General features: G+C 48.3%; 1 long non-coding RNA gene across 1 annotated transcript; it reads right to left on the bottom strand.

Moving 5' to 3' along the window:
- Positions 1 to 12,435: 12,435 nt before the first annotated feature.
- LOC149364075 (uncharacterized) lies at positions 12,436 to 14,089 on the bottom strand. Its single transcript, XR_016288596.1, has 2 exons — positions 13,797 to 14,089; positions 12,436 to 12,576 (listed from the first exon to the last, which is right to left on the bottom strand). It is a non-coding gene; the product is annotated as an uncharacterized LOC149364075 (long non-coding RNA).
- Positions 14,090 to 19,361: the final 5,272 nt, after the last annotated feature.

Genomic DNA, 19,361 nt, shown 5'->3' with positions numbered 1-19,361 from the left:
CGACGCTCCTCCGATCCGCCGCCGACCATACCGGGTCTCCCATGCAGAACGACAGGTAATCCAGGCGGAAGTGGCAAAAATGCTGGAGAAGAACATCATTGAGCCCTCTCACAGTCCTTGGGCTTCGCCCGTCGTCTTGGTCAAGAAGAAAGATGGCTCGTGGCGCTTCTGTGTGGATTACCGTCACCTGAATAAGATCACTAAAAAAGATGTCTATCCGCTTCCTCGAATCGACGATGCCTTAGACTGCCTCTACGGAGCCAAATTCTTCTCCTCCATAGACCTACGCTCTGGCTATTGGCAAATTGCTGTGGATGACCAGGATCGGGAGAAGACTGCTTTTTTTACTCCTGATGGATTATATCAGTTTAAGGTCATGCCTTTCGGCTTATGTAACGCCCCAGCCACTTTCGAGCGCATGATGGACTCCTTGCTGCAAGGATTTAAGTGGTCCACTTGCCTCTGCTATTTAGACGATGTAATTGTGTTTTCTCCCTCGTTTTCGTCCCACATGGACCACCTCTCACAAGTTCTTTCCCTCTTCCGTCATGCCGGGCTGCAGCTCAACTCTTCAAAATGCCGTTTCGCGCGTCGTCAGCTCACTATACTAGGCCATGTCGTCGATGCTACAGGGGTTCGTCCCGATCCAGACAAGATCCGAGCAGTAAAGGACTTCCCAGTACCCCGTACGAGCAACGACGTTCGAAGTTTTTTGGGTCTTTGTTCTTACTTTCGTAGATTTATTCAAGATTTTGCCGACATTGCTCAGCCGCTCACCGATCTTCTTAAAAAGGATGTCAGTTTTTCCTGGGGGTCCTCTCAAGACCACGCCTTTGCCCACCTTATAAGGAAGCTTACCACTGCACCGGTCTTGGCACACTTTGATGTGTCAGCTCCTACGGAAGTCCGTACTGATGCTAGTGGCCATGGAATCGGGGCAATCCTTTCCCAGCGTCAATCCGGCACACATCGCGTAATTGCCTATGCTAGCCGCCTCCTATCCCCTTCCGAGAAGAACTACTCCATTACCGAAAGAGAGTGCTTGGCCCTCGTCTGGGCTGTTGGCAAATTTCGACCCTACCTATATGGCAGGCCATTCACAGTTGTTACAGATCATCACGCACTGTGCTGGCTCTCTTCCCTGCAGGATCCTATCGGTCGCCTCGGTCGTTGGGCGCTACGACTCCAAGAATATGACTACGTTGTGATCTACAAGTCCGGACGGTTGCACAAAGATGCCGACTGCCTCTCTCGTTACCCTGTTGCCCACACTAATACTTTGACGAGCGCAAGCGCTATTGACCTGTTCTCTCTATCGCCGTTTACAACTATCGGCGAAGAACAGCGTCGGGATGCGGAGCTTCTCTCCATCATCGATCGCCTAACGTCCGCCCACACCGACCCTTCACTGAACCGCTTTGCTCTCGTTGATGGTATTTTATACCGCCGGAATCTTCAACCAACTGGTCCTGACCTTCTCCTCGTCGTCCCGAAGCACTTACGAACAGTCGTTCTCCACGAACTCCATGACCTCCCGACTGCTGGCCATCTAGGCGTTACTCGCACGTACGACCGCATCCGCCGTCGGTTCTTCTGGCCTGGCCTCTACCGCTCAGTGCGCCGTTAGGTTGGTTCTTGCGATGAGTGTCAGCGTCGCAAGCGCCCTGCATCTGCTCCCGCTGGCTATCTTCAGCCCATTGACATCCCTCCGGAGCCGTTCTACCGTGTCGGCTTGGTCTTCTCGGCCCCTTTCCTGAGTCCACTTCTGGGAACAGATGGGTTGCAGTAGCCACAGACTATGCCACCCGGTACGCGATAACACGTGCGCTCCCCACGAGTACTGCCGCTGATGTCGCCGACTTTCTTCTTCAGGATGTCATTCTTCATCATGGAGCACCCCACCAACTGCTCACCGACCGAGGCCGCACCTTCCTTTCAGCAGTGGTAAACGACATTCTTCGCGCGTGCTCAACTAAGCACAAGTTGACGACCGCTTACCACCCCCAAACTAATGGCCTCACTGAGCGACTCAATCGCACGCTTACCGACATGCTCGCCATGTACGTCTCCACTGATCACCGAGACTGGGACGTCGCACTCCCATACGTTACATATGCATATAATTCATCCCGCCACGACACTGCCGGCTACTCTCCGTTTTACCTCCTGTACGGCCGCGAGCCTCAACTGCCGCTTGACACATTGTATCGAACATCTCGTCCTCCACATTCTGAATACGCCCGTGAAGCCATTGCCCATGCCGACCATGCTCGCCAAGTCGCCCGTTCCCGCTTGCAAGCCTCCCAAGCTTCTCAGCAACAGCACTATAACCGCCGCCACCTGGACAGTGCCTTCTTGCCTGGGTCCCTTGTATTGCTCTGGGTGCCTTCTCGCCGTGTAGGGCTCTCGGAAAAGCTTCTTTCTCGATATGTGGGCCCGTATCGTGTGCTGCGCCAAGTCACAGCCGTCACATACGAGATTGAGCCTGCCTTCCCCGAGTGCACAAGTAAGCTAAACTGGGCTAGTCGGAGCAATTGCATCTTCGAAAAACGTAGCGCGAAAAACAAGACACAGGTAAGGTGTAGACGCTCGTGTCCTGTCTACACCTTACCTGTGTCTTGTTTTTCGCGCTACGTTTTTCGAAGATGCAATTCCCCGAGTGCACTTCCCGTACTCCACCCTCCGATATTGTGCACGTGTCGCGCCTCAAGCCCTACCACCTACCTTCTTCTGACACTCGCTAAGCAGCACCGCGACGGTGCTTTTGCGCCCGGGGGTCATGCTACGGGTCGACTCAGAGAAGATGAGGCCGACGAAGTGAGAGGGCGCTTGGCGCGTGCTCGGGCTCCGAATCCTGGACGGTGGCCTGTGTTTTGGCATCCGGTGCGCCCTGTGCTTGTGTGCTGTTCAGCGTGAGTGCACCAGTGTTCTTCGTGGCGTGAACGCCTCCTGCTACGTAACAATATCAATTAAATATCAGTTAACTGATATTAACTAATAACTTTTATTCCAGTGTTTGTTATTAAGGCGCAAGATTATACTGTGACACTGAAAGCAGCTGACATCAATGGCAGGTCCAGTTTTTAAATCTTCTAAATCAGCATTCTGGCTTGAAATAATTAGCGTCAAAAAAAAAAAGAAGCTTTCGAAAGCTTGTTGGCCTAGATGTTTCGCGTTGCACATTTACAAAATCGCGCCGCTATGCATCGCATTGTTGCCAGAATCCCGAATGTCAACATATTCTGCATCATAAAATACACAAACTTCGTCTATATTCGCTGCGTTAGGAAAGCGAGGACAGCTTTTTATAACATCGCGAGGAGAGAAAGCCAGCTTAGCGACCTTTCAAAGACGAATTTTTCACTTTCAATACCTCGAACCGCAATGGCAATTCAGAATATTTAGAAACCAGGCTGGCCTTCGATGTTGACAGCTTTCAGTTTCGAGATAGAATCATATCTTATCATATCATATCTATAGAATCATATCTTATTATAGAATCATATCATATCCTTTAGACTTATACATAACGTTCGCGTTGCTGTGCATTCCACCTGCACATACCGCACCGACGGCTCGCTCACTCTATACAAAAAAAAAAAATCTGTACAGATTTTAAAAAGTCCCCCGTTATATAATAAGTGATGATAATTTAGTTGCTGGAAACGAATAACTGAATTCAATAATCTGCAATAATTTTTTCAAAATTATTTAAACAATGAAACGAGAAGCGCTGCGATGAAACTTTTCGCAGAGCGATAAAGCACAGCCTGCATGTGCCGATACTGTGAACATTGCTTCCTCTTCTGGCTCCTCAAGATGTGCTCGAATCCCAGCAAACGCACTGAGGATGACGATTACTTCGACGCCGCTATTGACTTTAAAGCAAAGAGGCATTCTATCCACCACGACGTCAACAACCTCACTCGGGTGCCGTCGCCCGAACATACGGCACACAGCTCAACCGGTGACAACTTGTTCGAACAGGAAACCGCTGCGAAATGGCCCTCTTACGCGATAGCGTAAGCACCTCGTTCTGCTGGAAACACGGTGTCGCCTGTCATCCAGTCAGAAAAAATCTCAGAAATCATTGAGGTAGCGGCCACGTGAAGCTAAAATTGGCGACGAGGTTCACCTAATGGGGGTATGTCAGAATATAGAACTAAACCAATAAAATAAATTAGCTGGCAATGGGATCCGAACGAGGCCTTTCGCGTGCCAAACAGGCACGGAACGTCTAGTTCAGGGAGGATATTTTTTTTCCTTTGTTGCATGGGAATAGAGCCGAAAAAAAAAATCTGAGTACGCTTGTGCTACAACACACCATGCTGTGTAATATGAGTCCAACGTGCCCCAGCACGACCCCACCTTTCCAAACATCAAAAGTCTGGGAGGCACGCGCATGCATCTAGATAGGGGAGCCAGCTAGGCGGCCCTTGCAGGGTAACATATACTCCCTGCACCAAAGTACACTGCTCACGGAACAAAGATTTCGATGACCGCGGTGATTCGGCATGCTGGTCCAACGTACGGCTGTTTCAGAGAATAAATAGTCCTATAAACATAAATAGACGACATGGCACAACGCAGTTTTTCACCGCAGGCAAAAAACAGACACTCTAGGAGGTGATTTTAATGTCCTTCTTAAGTGTTCGCTGTAATATGTCCCAGAAGGACACAGCATCATTGCACAGATTAAAACAATGGTCAATGGTCTCTGGCGCACTGCACAGGCGGCAATTCACCGTCCATGGCGTTACTTCCGTGTTACTTCCAGTAAGCTCCACTGTTGCGAATTTGGTGAACCCCTAGGTACTGAAGGGCGCCGCAGTCCCATATTATGCCACAAAAATGACTCGGCCTCGCACCCCAATGATCCAACCAAAATCTCTTGAATTTATCTAAATTAAGCGCCGCAACTGATACCTCACAAAACTGTTCAGACAAATTTAATGCCTTAAGCACTCTCTTTTTGTCGGAACAAAATAAGGCGACTCATGAGCGGTGGCTAAAACCTTAATTTCACAGTGTGCCAGAGAGTAACCACGGCTAGCTGCGCTGTTGATAATACTGAGGCAAAAGGGTTCAAGCTATAGGGCAAACAGCAAAGGCGACAGTAGACAGCCTTGGCGAACAGGTTATTTCAGCGGTATAGGTTTGATTAGCTCTTGGTTAACAATTAGCCTTGTATAGGACTCCTTACAGCATAAACTTATGCCCGTGAGCAACACCTCCATTATGTGCATGCCTAAGACCGTGAACAAAAAATCGTAACGAACTTTATCAAATGCCTTTACAAGGTAAACCTGAATAAGGGCTACTTGGCCGGTCTCATCTGATACTGTCTCCTATACCGATCGGGGAGTAGGAATACTGGTTTGGATGCTGCTGCCTCTGATACCGCAGACCTAATTCGAGCCTATTAAGTCAGCGACAACTACCTGCAGACGATTACAAAGAATCTTTGCAAAAAAGCTTTTAGTCTACATTACAGAGGGAAATTGGACAGCCTTCAACAGTTTTCAACCGATTCGTATCTGTGCGCTTTGGAAATATTATAGTATGCCCGGAATATGAAGGGGGGAAGGGGAGAGGGAGGGGGAGGGGGCAGGAAACCAACATCATAAGAAACCTTACAAACCTCCATCAAAATAGGCGAAAAGCAATGGGAAAACGTTTTATAGAACTCGCTAGTAATACCATCTGGCCCAGGACATTTCTAAGTCGTCAGGTCCTAAATGGCAGATTTCATTTCGTCCAAAGTTATAGGCCCCTACACTGCGGCACGCTGCTCATCGTCAAGTCGAGGAGAGGCTCCGAGTAAGCAACTGCAATCTGACCTCCCATTTTCGTCCCCACAGCCCCAAACAGCTCCCGGTAAAAGAAAGCATCAAGAATACCAGGAGCATCGCTGAATGTGCAGCCTCCATAGTGAATTTCCAATATTTCTTTAGCCACAGCAGTCTGCCTTTCATCACTCAGGGCCCGGTGAAATGGTTTCTCATCCAGATATCTACGGGACCTAAACCTTATCAAGGCCCCCATGTATCTTTCGGTTTCAAACTTTTGAAGTTCTCCTTTTCCGGCAGTGGTACCTTCTATAAATGCACCTGGGCTAATCCTCTCTAACATATGTAGCTCCAATAAGGTACGCCCGAGCTCATTAGGGTGATGTCTCTTCAAAAACGCGATTCTTGATGAGGCTTTAATAGGCACGTTTTTTTTATCTTTCTTGTTTAAATAAGTCCAATTTTTCAAACACTGAGAGATCACCGCGTGACCATGTGTCCTTCAAGCAAGTAGATACTGCACGTTTGAATATTTCATCTGAAAGCAGACAGCTCTTCAACTTCCACAGCTTCCATCAAGGATGCAGTATGCGCCGACTGTACCTCCCTATATGAAGAGACACCATGCAGTGATCAGTGAAGAATACGAAAAATCTGGCTAACATGTCTGCTAAAAATTAAATCCTGTCAAGCCGAGCAGTATAGGAGCACTGAAAATGGGTAAAATTAATATTATGGCCCTTATCTTACGCAACATCCACAAGGTTGTATTTACATGCCCAATCAGTAAGTAAAGCAGTACTAGGGTCATAACGCTTACTTCACACTGCTCGGTCTTCCTCCCTACAAACACAACTGAAATCACCCAACACTAATTTTACGATCAGTCTGAAATGTTCAACTAAGGACAGAAAAAATTCTTTTATCAAGCAGTTTTAGAGGCATAAACATAAATAATTCTCCACAGAGGGTCGTTGGTCAAAGTGTGTTAGAGGGGCACCTAGTGAACGCGTCGCGGTGTATATGACTTAGTTACGTGTGTTTCGGATTTGTTTCTAATGTTATAAAAATTAACAAACAAATATACTGTACATGGCTAGGATGCGCTATGCGTAGTTACCCCGTCCTTGCGGCTAAGAGAATTCAACTTCGCCAGGGAACTGTTGGCTACTAGGGGATCTGTGCACGTGCGCGGTGTCGTTACGACCATTCGTCCTTTGGTTTGTCGCCGCGGTGGCTCGGTGGTTATGGTGCTCGGCTGCTGACCCGAAAGACGCGGGTTCGATCCCGGCCGCGGCGGTTGAATTTCTTTGGACGAGAAATCCTTGAGGCCCGTGTACTGTGCGATGTCAGTGCTCGTTAAGAACCCCAGGTGGTCGAAATTTCCGGAGCCCTCCACTACGGCGTCTCTCATCGCCTTAGTCGCTTTGGGACGTTAAACCCCATAAACCAAACCAAACCAAACCTTTGATTCATTTTCTCAGCGCCCGCTGCTGCGGTCTCCCTGATACCCCCGGGCAGAGTCGGCGAGACGTGTTCTAAGTGAAGCATGCACGGTGTTGAGAGGTCCGGGAGTCGGTTCGCCCGAGCCTCCCAAAGTCCCCTTCCAGGGAACGGCCCGGCCGCGCCCAAAAGCACCGGCGGCAGAGTCAAGCGGTTGTTTTCGCCACCGCAAAGTGGCTCACATCATCTACCTAAGAGGGTCAAGTTTTATTGCACCGGCAGAGCCGCCGCACGATTACAGTCCCCCCGTCTTAAAGGTGCACTGAAGAGAATTCTGAGCTCGCCGTTTTACCGTTGAAACTCGATTTTCACGCTCCGAGTATTCTTAGAAACTTTGAATTATTGTCCGGAGCTGCCGAATTCCCTATTAAATCGAGTTATTAGCTCCGACTCCCGGTATGAGTTGTATTTCCTTATTAATTCGGTTTAATAGGAAAAAGAGGAGTCAGCCTCGTGGTGGCTTCCCACTCTGCCATCGGCGGAGTGATATGTAGCGATCTACAAAAGCAAAAAGCCCGCGCGTATTTTTATTTCAGTGGGCCTAATTTACGGCTATGCAGTCTGCTACTGAAAATATTTATTCACGTAAACCTAAAATACAAAATAAAAGCGAAAGTGAAGCCGCCACGCGAATAGCTGAAAGGAACTCCACGCGTTGGCTGACCCTTTATTTTTTCGAAGGTTGGATTTTAAAAAAAATGGAGGGAGCCGGGACATTTAATTCTACTTATTAGAGAAGCCGGCAACACAGGGCAATATTTTGAAGTTTTAAGAATGCTCGGAAAGTGTAGATGGAGTTGACGCGATTAAGAGACGATTTCAGATTCCTCTTTAGTGCGCCTTTACTGGACACCAGATGTCTCCGAACCTTGCAGCGAACGTCTTGTTCAGAAGATCGGCAGAACTCTTGAAGGATAGCCATTGCCGGACGAAACGGGGTCAGGCACTCGTTCGTTAAGGGGGCTAATAAAAGTGACGAATTGTCGGCGATGTTGCGGCTAGCCGTGGTTCTGCAATGGCTCCAACACCCGAAAACACTGAACGTACACAGTCCTCTGAAAGACTAGTCGCATGAGAACGCGGTTCGGCGCTTGCGTTTGTTCTTCGCGACGGTAGATAGCGTCTCGTTAAAGTCCGATAGATGCGCTTTTTTCGAGAGACACAAAGGTCACGTGTCTTCAGGAAACCGGCGCACACGTGGAAGTGTTTCGATGTGTTTTCATGTGTTCTGCTTTTTTTTAATGCTAAAGCATTACTTGGCTCATGCGTGGTGTTCACTGACAGTGTCCGCAGGAAGTGTCCACACTTCCTGTTCGCTCCGGTTACTCGTTAGTAACTCGGGTAAGATCGGGTAAGTTCGGAGGAGTGCCGCGCCAACTGCAGCCAATAGGAGAAAGGTCTGGTTAGCTCGGGTAGTAGTTCGGTTAAGCTCGGGTGAGTTCGGAGGAACGTCGCGCCAGTTGCGCGATTGGTTGCTCGGGAAGAGCGAAATGGGTCACACAATCCCTACCGGAGGCTGTGACAGGAACAGCCACCTGCCAGTACAGTGGCATATCAATTAAACGCTGCGGCACTTTGCTGGTAGTGGTATGAGGACTCGCCGCCATCTATGAATGTTAAGCAGAGAATCGCCAATTCTGCATATATGGGCATTAAACCACGGAGCTTTTGCATTCATAGCACAAAAGGAGGCTTCAGTGCCTCAGTAGTTTTTTTTTTTCTTTCGTGCGGGAGAGAGTTTGTGTAACATGGTGGAAGTGTCGTGCGTGCCACGTAAGCCAGTGGGCTAAACATTTTGGGGTCCCTTGTTGGATTGCACAATTTCTGAAGCGATGTTGATCTTTTTGCGCTATGTATTTTGGGGAGAGGGTTATGAGCTTCACTGAAAGTGTAGGGTCTGCTATACGATTTTAAGTCCAATTATGTGGTGAGTTTATGATGATTCTATGATGAATAATGCGAGTCCAGCTCCAAGGTCTTTAAAACCAGGCCTCGGATCCTGAAAAGGGGTTCTGAGTTAGGTTTAGGTGTCCTCCATATTCGGCTACGCCAAGGAGGGAAGATTTTCCCTGTAGACAGCTTATAAAAAAAAATTGGTAAATTGGTTTTTGAGGAAATGAAATGGCGCAGTATCTGTCTCACGTATCTCGGTGGACACCTGAACCGCGCCGTAAGGAAAGAGAGGGAGGAAGGAGTGAAAGCAGGAAGAGAGAAAGAGGTGCTGTAGTGGAGGTCTCCGCAATAATATTGACCACCTGGGGATCTTTAACGCGCACTGACATCGCACAGCACACGGGCGCCTCTTGCGTTTCGCCTCCATCGAAACGCGGCCGCCGCGGTCGGGTTCGAGCCCGGGTACTCCGGCTTGGTAGACGAGCGCCTTACCACTGAGCCATCGCTTTTTATGCGAAGCATACTACTTTAGCTACCACTTAAGCCCTTCACCGTGGTTATGCGCCTCCAAATCACGTGATACATGACGTCACACCACGTGACACGATGACGTCACGACAGTAGAGAAACGGGGGCCCACTTCGCGCCGTCGCTGTGGTTGTGCGCCTCCAAATCACGTGATACATGACGTCACACCACGTGACACGATGACGTCACGACAGTGGAGAAACGGGGGCCCACTTCGCGCCGTCGCTGTGGTTGTGTGCCTCCAAATCACGTGATATATGACGTCACACCACGTCACACGATGACGTCACGACAGTGGAGAAACGGGGGCCCACCTCGCGCCGTCGCTGTGGTTGTGCGCCTCCAAATCACGTGATACATGACGTCACACCACGTGACACGATGACGTCACGACAGTGGAGAAACGGGGGCCCACCTCGCGGCGTCGCTGTGGTTGTGCGCCTCCAAATCACGTGATACATGACGTCACACCACGTTACTTGATGACGTCAAGACAGTGGAGAAACGGGGGCCCACCTCGCGCCGTCACTGTGGTTGTGCGCCTCCAAATTACGCGACACGATGATGCTTCGCATTCTCCAGGCTTAACCAAGTTAAGCCTCAGCCATTTTTTTATGTGCAGCATACTACTTTAGCTACCACTTCAGCCCTTCACCGTGGTTATGCGCCTCCAAATCACGTGATACATGACGTCACACCACGTGACACGATGACGTCACGACAGTAGAGAAACGGGGCCCACCTCGCGCCGTCGCTGTGGTTGTGCGCCTCCAAATCACGTGACATGATGATGCCACACCGCGTGACACGATGACGTCATGGCAGTGGAGAAACGGGGGCCCACCTCGCGCCGTCGCTGTGGTTATGCGCCTCCAAATCACGTGATACATGACGTCACACCACGTGACACGATGACGTCACGACAGTGGAGAAACGGGGGCCCACCTCGCGCCGTCGCTGTGGTTGTGCGCCTCCAAATCACGTGATGCATGATGTCACACCACGTGACACGATGACGTCACGACAGTGGAGAAACGGGGGCCCACCTCGCGCCGTCGCTGTGGTTGTGCGCCTCCAAATTACGCGACACGATGATGCTTCGCATTCTCCAGGCTTAACCAAGTTAAGCCTCAGCCATTTTTTTTTCTTTATTGCCTGGCTTTGGCTCATGACATTGCACAACAAAAATACACATAACGCTATATACATACGACACTGTCGTGGTCAGCCACCACGAGACTGGCTTCGTCAGCTTAAAATTCCCGCAACATACACAACGGCTCTAGTCTTGAGAGCCACTCGGGAGGCTCCGCAGCTGCTTTTTGGATTGCAAGAAACCAGTCCATGCTTTCCCGAAAATAAATTCGGGCCGGTCGTGCGTCTTTGTCACAATGGTAGCCTGCCATTCTGGAGCGCCATATACAGTGGAGGCCCAAGAGCATTATGAGATCAAAAGGTGCCCCATCCTCATTATCAGTGCTTAAATAGCGAATTCCGTGCGAGTCAAGTGGTAGCTCTTTCTTTATGGTCCTTTGTAACACGTCCCACAAATAAACCCCTTCCCAGCAATGCAAAAAAACATGGTCTATTGTTTCAGGCTGTTTACAAATTAAGCAGTTCGATCCCCACGGTAAAAAGAAATCCTTTCCCTCTAGAAACTTTTTAACTGGTAACGTCCCGGTGTGTAACTTAAAAAAGAAAGTCTTTACTCCTGGTGGCACCAGCATTTTCTTCACCCTTTTTAAAACATCCCCTCCCGGGCCTCCACTGTACAAGGCCCTGTACATGGGCTCTGGGAAAACAATATCACAAAGATTATTGCACAACTTTTTCCTTTTACTTTTCCATAAATAATCGGTGGAAAAACGTGCCGAAAGAAACCGAACGCCTGCTACAATCTCTTTGTAGTAACCAAAAGTTCCACCAGAGAGCTCTTCTGTGGATACCACAAAAACTCCGGCAGCAATCGCCGCAGCTTCACTTGGCACACGGTGCGCTATAAGGAAAAACAAGCCGAAGCTGAGCTAAGGGCACTGCTTCAAACGCTGATGAAGCAGGAATGCAAAGAGCCTGGGAAATGGATAGAAGATGTCAGGAAAACAAAACAAAAGATAGAGCTTATGGAAGAACGGCGTTATCGCGGAGCACTAGTGAGGGCAAGGGCGGAAGACACAGGGGCTGGCGAAGCGCCATCGAAACGTGCTCTTGGTCTAGAAAAAGCGTGCGCTGAAAGAAATCACATCGATAAAATAGAATGGGGGGGTATCTTATCGGCAGACACTGACCACATCAAAGAAGCCTTTAATGAATACTACCAGAGGCTTTTTTCATCGACTCCTGTAGACGCAGTAGCCTTTACGCATCAGTTTCTTGGTGCAATGCCACGGCTTGACCATAGAGAAAGATATTGGTAAAGAGCGGACACTCCCATAGGGCCCAGCGGCCCATTTGACTGCAGCGCACCAAGCGGGCGGAGTCTCATAACATCCGGTTTCGGTTTCAACGCGCGCAGTTTGAATGGCTGCATGCGCTGCGCCTCGCTGCCTGGGACGACTTCCGGTTCCGGTTTCAGGGGCGCGCGGTTTGAATGTTAGCATACGCCGCGCCCCGCTGCGCCGTTGGCAGCGTATAATTAAATAGATTTCGAGTGCTTTTGACCAGCCATGAACGCAGCTGCATCACAGCCTTTGCCAAATATTAGCACTCCACAAAAGACACCAGGTTTTGAGTGAAATGAGAACATTTATTTTGTGCAACATAAACAAAGCCGTGGGATGCGGAAGATGGTTCCTGGCCTCCTGCTCAAGGTGATCCTGTTGCGGCACCACGGCACACAGCAGGTGTTGCCGACGGGTGGCATCACCTGAAAAATTCGCAAGTATGGTCATTCTCAGTCACCTTATATTGTAACTCTGTAAACAGTGAAAAGGTGCTAAAGCGGCGAGGGAACGAAATTACGAGCGGAGTAAACATGTTTTTGCGAAACTCGCGTGCTGAACGTCGTTGCGCAAAGTACAATACACATACCGTACTACACGGCAGATACCAATCAGCTTTTTGCAAGCATTTCTACATTCCCCGACGTTATTGTCTACCTTCTAAAACCTAGGTGGACAGCAGAGTACGCGGTTTGTTCGAGAATATTTCGTACAAAGACGGCCACAACACGGACTACGAACCAGAAGTACACAATGTGTTAGGAGCACTGAGAAATACACGGGTGCAACGTATGTTTTAAGAAGCATATAAAATTAAACTATCGGCGCAACAGTTCTTGGTTTTCAAGCTCTTTAGAGTTTAGAAAGCCCGACGAGTTGCCTTTTTTTGCCGGTTTTCAAAAGCGCATTCCTGTGTTGTCAATGCACGGGTGAAATGTGCGTTTCCACGAGCGCAGATAACGGACTCTTTCACACGTACTACATACATACATACATACGTACTACAAGAGTAAGGTTTTTGAGCTTTTCGTGCGTCATCTTTTTTTCCACCAGTCTTGAAAACTACGGTCCCGTACTTGCTGCGCGGGAACGGTCGTCTTCGCCGTTCGCCCACTTTCAAAAAAGTACATTTTAACCTTACACCGACAAATGTCACCCATAAGAAGTTACATATTGTCGGGGGCCATACAAAAACGTGACGTCCCGAGAAAGCGCGAAACCAAGCAAAACTAACCGCTAGGCACAGCGCGTCGGGCCACAGGCCGTGGGCAGGTTTTTTTTTTTTTTGTTTCTACGCACCGACCGGCGAGGCTGCATCATGCAGCATCATTCCTCCCGCCGCTCCCGCCACGGCGTGGCATGACACAGCGTGCGCGCGCCCTTCACAACTGCGCCGGCGTACTAAGCTAGAGTGCTCGAAATGCAGCGTAATTTTGCATAAAGTGCTTGAAATGTAGCGTACTTTTGCAAAAACAAAACATTCCTTCCTTGACGTTGTCACAAACTGCAAGAATGCCGTGAACAACAGCCGGCTGGCCACAGAGCAAGCGCGCCGCTTCACGAACTGCAGACAGGCAACGGCGGCCGGCGCGGCCGCCTAAATTGCATGCAATACAGCGTACTTCCACAAATAAACATTTCTCACCTTGCCGCCGTCATAAACAGGAGGAGTTCTGCGTCGAAGGGCAAGAGAGACGAAAAAAATTGCGGTCTGCACGCACGAACAAATACGCCGCACGCTTTCACGCGCACGAAACAGCCCCCACGATGCTCCGTTGTCTGCCACTTGGATGGGTCTGAGCCGCCGCGCCGGCTACCCGCCCGCGCGCGCGCGCGCGTTTAGAGACTGGTGGCGCCATCCTGGAGTTGGAAGATTATCTAGTGGAGGAGGAGGATTGCGCGTCATTTCCTGGGGCCAGATTTCGCCGAGTGTCCGCTCTTTACCAATATCTTTCTCTATGGCTTGACGAAGAAAGCAAAAAGAAAATGCCACTGAGCCACCGCGGCGGGTTGTAAATATGTGAAATCCTATTTATAAAGAATCAGTTTACCTCTCCTCTAGTTCAGCTGTGGCAAGACGTCGTCATTACACCGACTAGGACAGTGGGGCACCTTCAATGTTATAGAAGAAACTAATCTAACCTTTACGTATACATATGCTAATTAGGCACAAAAAATTCCGCAGAATGAAAAGGTTGTGTTATGGAGCTTCATTGTACTGAAACAAATGGAGTTTATTTGTATGTGTGACGCAGTATTCCGTGCGGTGTAACCTAAAATAGTCGCTGGTGATTGGTAATCGATAATTGTGATTGGTGACTGCTAATCGGTAATGTGATCGATAATCGGGATTGTAATCGATGGACGTGATCGGTAATGCGATTGTGGATTGGTAATCGGTACTAGTGATTGGTAATCGATGATTAGTTATTGGCAATCGGTAATTATAATCCATAATTGGGACTGCAACTTAAGAAAAGGAATAAAAAGAGGAAAAAGGGGGCGAAGGCTCTGTCGCTTCTGCTGGTCACACGAAGCTTAAGCGTTCCCCTAATTTCTTTCCGCACTTGTTGCAACTTGCACGACGTGCCAGGCAATCTGAGTGCAGATGAGGAGAGCGTCCGCAGAACCCACAAACCCAGGGTTGACTGTGGAAGCGCCTGTGGTAGCAGCGTTACGCACGTGCTGCGGTTGGCGTTTCTGCCCAACCCTCGCTGCAAAGATGTTTCTCATGTCTAGTTCTGTTATTCCTTCTGGCACACACCCTAACAGAAACCTCTTCTCTTTTTTGGCGTCTTCTGCCCGGTGTACTTTAATAAGCGCCTGTTCCAGTGTAAGCTTCGCTTTGCGGCACAGCCTATCCCACAACTTGGTGTCGCGAAGGCCAAAAAGAAAACGGTCACAGGCCAGTCGCTCTTCCACATCCAGAAAAATTTGAGGGGACTCTTAAACTTCGCCTTAAGGGTACGACGTGATAGCGCAATTAATTCCCATATATGCAGAAAATCACTCTCTACTTTCCACTACGACCCCGCCGTCGTCACATCACCCTACACCGCCAGGATTGCGCCTTTTCTCCTGGGGAAGACGTAGGCCTTCGTCTCCGGAACCTCCGCTCCGAGGATCGTGTGTACCTTGGACTGATCGCTGCCACTGGTCTGGATCTGGACTGTAATGTTCATTTTTCGCGACGCAACGCCTTGTAACACGTTCTTCATTACAATCAATTGAAGGAAAAAAAAAACATTTTTGTGTATTCATGCACCAGAGGGCTCTGCGAGACCCTCGTGATGCGGCCCAGAAGCGTTTAATTCTGAAACACTATTTCTTTATTATGTGCCCTGAGATTCATTTATTCTCCTACAGTGGACTCCAGTGCAGTGGACTATAATGTCTTGCAATTTCCAGGTCCATAATAACGGCCACTATCATAGCCAGGGTCGCAATAGCACGGATGAGGACATGCATTTGCATTTTCTGTCCTCTCTCCAGGTTTGTCCTCGTAGCAAGGCTGAAAAGTGAAGGAAAGCAAGCGGAAAAAGTGTCACAACAAATGAAGACGCATCCACAAACATCCTGCGAGGACGATTACAGCTCTGTACAACGATTTTGAGCGACAGCTGAATTACTGCGCTGAACGGGGTTACGTGACACCTACACGTGTGAGACCACAACGACCTGACTCGGAGAAATGTCACACGCAGGGAATGGGGATCGGTATAGTTGCCGCACATAACGCGACCACCGACCACGTAACCTCTTGAGTGGCGGTGTTGAGATATAGCTGGGACTAACTTAGAGTTGTAACCATTGTGTGAAGTTTATCAGGACATTGGCCTTAAATTCGAAGTCCCGCAAGATAGTAGAGATATAAAGAAAGTAAGGCAAAGCAGTGTAGCTGCAAAGATATTGTAAAAGTATATACAAGGACAGAAAACAGTGAAAGTGATCTGAGGTGGCTTTGGTCGCGATAGGTTGTCGTACAGCCGAAGGCTGTAGAGATCACTGGCAGAATCATCCCGCCATTTTAGGAAGACCAAGATATGCGCAGCCCATTGGAGACGAAGCCTGATTGGTTGAACGGCCACGGCTACGCGCAGAAGCGAGAGACCCCAGTGCGGACGTCACGTAGTCAGTTTCCGCTCGCTGCCCAGACTAAGATGGCTTTTGGAAAGACTACTCGACAATACATCATGTTCTCACCATCAATCAGGCGAAAGAGAAGCGCGCAGAATGTAGCCGACCTCTTCTACGGCTTTCATACATAACATGAAGGAATTGGACACAGATGAAACCCCAGCTGCCATGAAAGTATTCCGTAACAAGGATAAAGCATATGATAAGATACTGGAAAACTGCTATAGCGATCATAGTCTCAGAGCGATCAGAGCGGTCATAGTCTTTCACACGAAAAGTAACAACATACAGATCATGAAGGGCGCTAGGGCTCTAGTCCTATTCACCGCGTGTTTACAGGAGGTGTTCAGAGAACTGAAGTGGGAACAGTTTGCGATAAAAGCTATTGGAGAATATTTTGGAGCCTTCGAATTGCTCATGGCGTTGATATGCGAAGTGACTCAGGGGCCGATTATCAAAGCATGATCGAGGACCTACCTAGAGAGACAAAGCAGAACGGTGGGTCTGAAAATAATATGAAGAAATCCAGAGCAATGTTCAACGCTCTCAGAAGGGAACAGCAGTCTACGACAGGCAGCAAAGCGCTAGAAGCGGTAAGGGAATGCACCTGCTTAGGGCAGGTAGCGACCGCAGATCCGGGCCACGAGAGTGAAATAACCAGCAAGAAAAGAATGGGGTGAAGTGCATTTGGCAGACATTCCCAGATAATTAAACCCACTTTAATAATATTCATAAAGAAGAAAGTATATAACAGCTGCATATTACCGGTACTAACCTATAGGGAAGAAACGTGGAGACTGATGAAAAGGGTTGAACTTAAATTGATGACAGCGCAGCGTGCTACAGAAGTGAAAAAATCGCAGGTGTGACGTTGAGAGACAAGGAGTGGGCAGAATGGATGAAGGAACAAACTAGATGTAATCATAGCCTAGTCTCAAATCAATATGAAGAAATGGGCATGGGCAGGGCATATTATGCGAAGGCATAACATGCCCTGGTCCGTTAAGATAACGATGGTCCGTTAAGATAACGAAGCGAATTCCAAGATAAAGCAAGCGTAACAGGAGCGTCAGAAAGTCAGGTGGGCAGATGAGACTGAAAAGTTGGCGGGGACGAATTGGTTGCAGCTGGCACAGGAAAGGGTTAATAGGAGCGATATGGGAAAGGGCTTTATCCTACACTGGACGCACTTAACATGATGATGACGTCGTTTCTAGGAATAGACGACTTGTACAACCTACAAGTCAACTTCCCTGTTGCGCAGAAATTCCCGTGGAATGGTGGCGTCACTTTATTCAGTAGAATCGTCACAAACAGCGTTGGTATTGCCTCCGACGCGAATGCCGCACCCCACGGTATAAACGCTCCACCTACCACGCTTAATCCCCACCATAGGGACGCTGGAAAACCAATGTCTGTCTTTTCGCGCGATGCAGATACGTATGGTGACTACGTGTGAATCTGCAAGAGGCTAAAAGGTGTTAGTACTTTAATTATTGTACAGGTGTGCGGTCCTGCCGTTATGAAGCGGAAATTTCTGCCGCGAAGTCAAGCTAACGTCTAGGTTTTGGAACTGGTCTATGAAGTAAGGTGGAAAGCTGGGCAAGTTGAATCTTACTCATGATGAAGTTAGCGCCAAAAACGTGGACCAAAGTGGGAGAAAGCGCTCGTGTTGTGTCTTTCTCCCAATTTGGTCCTCCTTTTTGGCGCTAACTTCGTCATGTTGTCTGTGAAATTGCCAAAAAAAATTGCATTTTTTGGATTATAAGCTGCCATGTCCGGGCGTCACGGGTTTCGAATTCAACACACTCTTCAGCTTCTTTTTAATTCCGTTGTACCTGGCAGCCACTCGCCTTGTCAAACTAGCAGATGCAATGGGATGAACCGCTACGCCATGTCACTGGGTCGACATCATTGGCTCGAAGGTTGTCTCCGTTGAAGGCCATTTTAAACTGCGTTCATGAGTTGTATCCGGCTACTGTAAGCTCCCCGTTCGAGCGATCAATTCCGCGATGTGCTCTCGTAACTTTGTGAGCGCCAATGTAAGCGTCGTAATTTTCACGGCAGACGCGGGGCAGAACGATCGAAGTTAAGCATAACGTACCCTACCAAGAACCGTGATACTTTTACTTCAGGTTCTACATGCAAGAAAGCGGCTTTGAAGTTCGATTACCTCCAGCCTAGTAATGCGGGAGACAACTTCTAATTATAGTTATGAATTCATAGAAGACAGGAATGCTGAAGAGTCTTAAACGTAATTGAAATTAAAGTAGATGAAATACGTTAAGGTTCATTACCAGTTCTCATTGACAGGGCTAGAAATGTTTGTACCAAAAATAACGCTCAGCGTGCATATAGGCTTACCCCGCATAGCCTAAGCTTTTGCTGTTTTTTAAGTGCAGCTTACTTCCCAAGCCAAGAGCATAGACAAATATCACAAGCGTACAAAAATTATTTTAATTCTATCACACAAAGTCGTGCCAACGTTGCGTGTCGAAAAGTTCGGATGATTCACGGACGCAGCCGTTACAGTCGCCAGCACAGGGCCGGACGTTCACGGTAGAATGACATTTTCTCTAATCACTCTATGTAAACAGGATGAACGCTCAGTGCACCTCATATTCTTTCGATCACCGCCACACCGCCCATATAATTCGTATTTTGTCATGGACACATCTGTGGAGGACGGCTAGAACCAACCGAACTAAATTACTTTTATAAAATTTCAAGAATAAATCAGTTTAGCTGCTCGTAATCGTGCATATATTTCGTTAGTTATGAATGCCTCAAAGTGAGCTACAACTGTAAGGATTACGCCGAGAACAGAAGAAAAATATGAAAACTTACGAAATCTTCACACCAGTGCTTATCAGCTGTGCCACTTTTCATACTGCAAAGAAAAAATTTAATTTCTTTAAAAGCACTTAAAAGGACCAGTTACTTCAAAAAATAAAATAACAATTCATTCAGCTTTCCATTCTCCGCTCTTCAGAGAAGAAAGCAATTCGAGATTTTTTGTCACAGAATCTAGCATAGTACAGTGAAAGTGAAAAGAAAGCAGGACAGCCACTTC

The sequence above is a fragment of the Amblyomma mixtum genome, chromosome 2, assembly GCF_055824585.1.
Source record: "Amblyomma mixtum isolate Tamu chromosome 2, ASM5582458v1, whole genome shotgun sequence".
Classification (NCBI taxonomy): domain Eukaryota; kingdom Metazoa; phylum Arthropoda; class Arachnida; order Ixodida; family Ixodidae; genus Amblyomma; species Amblyomma mixtum.
This window is presented reverse-complemented; position numbering and strand designations above follow the sequence as displayed.